This window comes from Peromyscus maniculatus, chromosome 9 (genome assembly GCF_049852395.1).
Source record: "Peromyscus maniculatus bairdii isolate BWxNUB_F1_BW_parent chromosome 9, HU_Pman_BW_mat_3.1, whole genome shotgun sequence".
NCBI classification, from domain to species: Eukaryota; Metazoa; Chordata; class Mammalia; order Rodentia; family Cricetidae; genus Peromyscus; species Peromyscus maniculatus.
In genome coordinates this window covers 92,522,736-92,527,167 of record NC_134860.1, presented here as the reverse complement: position 1 = coordinate 92,527,167, position 4,432 = coordinate 92,522,736, and the positions used below count along the sequence as shown (strand labels likewise).

Below are 4,432 nucleotides of genomic sequence, written 5' to 3'. Positions count from 1 at the left end.
TTTAGAAGATTCCAGAATAATTGCATTACCATTCAAAAATTTATTGTGTTTTGCCTTTAGATTTAGTTACTATGATCGGGAATTCAAGATGTTATATTAAATTCTTAGGTAGAAAAGAAATGTAAAACGTATTTCATAATTATTAAATGAATTGGAAGAGAGCTGTAATGTTACTTATACCAACACACAACACTCTCTGTATTAATCATAATTGAAATATAAGCCATATAATTTTGTAACTTACACAGTGGATGAATAAGGTCATAGCCTTGTGGTCCGGAGAGCTTCTCATGTTTTGGGTCCTCAAAGTAGAAGAATTTCACATCAAAAATAATTTGTACTGAATTGCTCCTTAGTTATCTTGCTCAATAGCTCATGATCCAGAAATATAGAGACAACTAAGAAGATGTTGCTTACATAAAAATAATAAGTATATTGTTTTAGATATTGTTTTACTGCAGTAAAAAGACATAATAACCAAAGTAATTCTTATAAGACAAAAAAAGCATTTAATTTGAGTCTTGCTTATGATAGCACTTATGGACATGAAATTATATACTTCTTCACACTGTTACATCTCTAATGCTTCCTATTTTTCTGTCCATAAAAACTATTGTTCAATTATACACCCAATTATTGCCTTTTCCAATGAAATTTTGTTTATAAATTCAGAGTTAATATCTTATTGAATTATGCAATGAACACATATCTAAAAGTATGACAATACAACTTGAATAGATTTTTAAATTTTAATTTGTTAATTTAAGCACGATCAATGGAATATAAAAGTTTCATTATTCTTACTATAGAGAATTCAAAACACAATACCATGTATATTTGCCTATAGTAAAGTATAATTTTCTTTACATTTCAAGATTTATTTTTATGTGCATGTGTAGGTGTTTCTATGACCATTGTGTGCTAGTACCCACCGAAGAAGTGGGCATCACCCACTCAAGAGCTGGAGTTAGAGATTGTCAGGAGCCAACTGACCTAGGTGTGGGGATCTTAGTTTTGCAGATTAAAAATGAGAGTGGAGCAGAGCTGTGTTATTTGAACGCTGGCCACCTCACCATCAACTTGTGTGTGTGTGGGGGGGAGGGTTTATTGGAAATGCAATATCTCTCATCTTTGGCTCTAAGCTAGTGAATCAAAAATTACACTTTTACAAGATCTCCAGGTGATTCATAGATACATTAAATTTTAAGCAGCTCAAGCAAAATTACTCAACCATCTTTATGCCTCCAGTTTTCGAAATATAAAAACCATTTAAAAATCATATCCATGCCATTACATTAGCAATAATTAACATTTCAAGCCAGTTATGTACCCTTTTGTTTATCTATGGCTGTGTTGCCAAATGTTAAAAGGCATAGCTGAACGAATCAATTATTTTAATCTTTTGACTAGGAGTTTGTATGGTATACCAGGAATGGTTACTGTAAAGGCTTAAAGTTTGTGGGGTACTTTACCAATGGGGTAGTGTGGCATCTGATGAATTTATCACTCATCAGTCTGGCTTCCAGGTTGAGATGACTGCAAAGTTAAATGAACCTGTTCTGAATTATTGACTGCAATATTTTCTTACTTCCTCTCAAGAAATCGGATTTTAGTGTACTGAACTCTTGAGGCAGTAGGGCTTAGAATATCTCACAGCTTCGGGAACAAAAGAATCTAAGTGAGCAGCAGTTCGGGTAGATTGTCACGTGAGTTTTTATAACTTGAGTGTTTGAATCTGCAAGACAATGACAAACATCCATTTCAAGTTGATGAAAAACAGATTTCTCATTTCTGTGGAAGTGTCAGAGAATTTCAAGCCAAGTTTTAAGCTTGCACATTTTTTTTCATATGTGAATACTGCTCAGAAATTTTTACAACAAAACATATCCAATAAAATTTAATGTTGCAAGTATTACCATTTTCTGATGATAAAAGGAAATATTATGAAAAGGCATTGATTATTATTTAAAAGTACAAAATGCTTCCATCAGTTCATAATATTTAAGGTGATCTCTGTATAAATATGTACTTATGTTGGATATTATTGACTAACTCAAATTCAAATTTCATTATGTATTTTTATTTGTTCATTCTGTTAACCATAACATTAATTAAGATTAATGCCCTTTTTGGCTATTTTGTAAAAAGATGATAAATATTTACCTATGCTCTTATCTTAAGATATTGTGTGACATGTAGAATAAAGTTTATATAACTCAGTTTTGCATGTATAATTATATTGTTTTTAAAAGTAAGCTTCACAGCCAAGAGCCAATCTAGTAGTTATTTTTACCAAGCAAACTTTTAGATTACTACATAACTCTCTCTCTTTATATAATACTTTATGTATAGTATATATAAAGCTTCAAAAATGGACAATGTCCTACACATTACAAAGTGAAAATATAAAAGTCTTGTACTTTACTATGTTGATAAAGATGAATTGCTATGACTAAATTTCTAGAGTATTCAATATCATGACCATATGGTTCTACTTGTACTTTACCCCCTGAAGTAAATATGTATATACTAAGATTTTAATAAATACAATTAAATAGATTTAGACAATAGTAAATTGGTTGGGAGCATGGCTTAGTCAATAAGGTCATTGTAATGCAATCACGAAGACCTGAATTAAGTTCTTTGTATAACCCCAGTGCTATGAGAGGCAGATCCTTAGAGTTTCCTGGATGACCAGATTCACTTATGCTATGAGTTGTCACACACAAAAAAAAAGGTGGCAGAACAACTGAAAGAGACACTCAGTTTCAACCTCTATCTCCCATACACACATGCAGATCATGCAGGAACACATAAATACACAAAAATTATAAACAAAATTAACATCTTGCCATATAACCTTATATAACACTTAAAAAAAAAAAGAAAGTTTAATGGGAATTTCAATTCCCAATATCTTATTTGTTTGATTACTTTTCAAGCAAGTTTTATACTTTACTATCTTGGCTTTATAACATGAAACTACATTTTGCAGATGGTAAACTGTGAAAAATATCTAAAATGTAGCATTACATTAATTTACAGCACTTACAAATATGCCTATTTCCTACATCTCAAACATTTTCTTCTAATAAAGTGTAAGTGCTACTTCCCCAGTGTCTGATCTTTTATTGGATATGCAGCTTATTCAACAGATACAAATACAAAGTTAGATTAATTTCTTGAAGGTGGAAATGTAGTGAAAAGATAAATCATTTTCTATTTTTCATCTGATGAATGAAAGGAAAACTTGGCTTTGTATTTTGTACAGCTTGAAAATGAGGAAGAACTATTACTGTATTGTCTAAACTTCCTAACAAATGACAGCGTTTTGAAAAGAGAACAAACTTTCTTCTCTTCGAACATTAACATTTTGACTGTTGGGATCTGAACACTTTTCCAGTGCATCAGGAAATGGATATGAATAGCAAAAGAACAAAATGATGGAATAAAACAAAAATTTCTGAACGAGCTGTCAGAAAACAGCAATTCTTGATCATAGGCACAAACTCTTTAGTATCAACACAATATGCTATTAGCCTTGTTTTCACATTTAAGATAGCTCTGTATATTTTCAAGGTGACTGAGAATCACAGATGTTGCTTTTCCTCACTGATGTGTTGGTGGAAATGATGCTTGCATTTCTTATTTACCTCTAAAGTGAAAATCTTTTAGAATTCCACACTTAAAGGCATATCCTCTCAGACACTGACAATGCATCTTAGCAGGAAATGAAGGAAAAATATTTTAATATATTTTATTACACTTGATCTTAGCCAAAAGGCCGAGAAGCGATATTAATATATTTTATTAAGAAACACATTTTCAGCCGGGCGTTGGTGGCGCACGCCTTTAATCCCAGCACTCGGGAGGCAGAGCCGGGTGGATCTCTGTGAGTTCGAGGCCAGCCTGGGCTACCAAGTGAGCTCCAGGAAAGGCGCAAAGCTACACAGAGAAACCCTGTCTCGAAAAACCAAAAAAAAAAAAAAAAAAAAAAAAAAAAAAGAAACACATTTTCTTTTACGAATTGGTCATTTTATCACAATATACTCAAAACTGGATGAAGTAATGACTGGAACTCTGTAAAGTCACATGATATCTTATTGATAATAATGTGCTTCAGTTTTGACTTTGAATATCTCTCAAAGCATAATTACTAAAGATTTGGTATTCAGTTCTTATAACTATTGGGAAGTATTTGGATATCTGAAATAAAGGACCAAGTTGAGTTAGGTCTTTGGAAATATGGCCTTTAAAGTCATGTTGGAATTCTAGTAGTCATTTCCCTTTCCTTCTTTATTCTCATCCAACATGTAAGAAATTTCATGTCCCTTATATTTCTTGCATGATTTACTACATGATTTACTATCTGACTAAAGGCCACAAAACTAAAGACCAACTTACTGCGGAGACAGGCACCAAAACCCAATCA

General features: G+C 32.1%; 1 pseudogene; it reads right to left on the bottom strand.

The window, feature by feature from the left end:
• Positions 1-3,646: 3,646 nt before the first annotated feature.
• On the bottom strand, positions 3,647-3,796 carry LOC121832491 (U2 spliceosomal RNA; annotated as a pseudogene).
• Between the last annotated feature and the right edge of the window lie 636 nt (positions 3,797-4,432).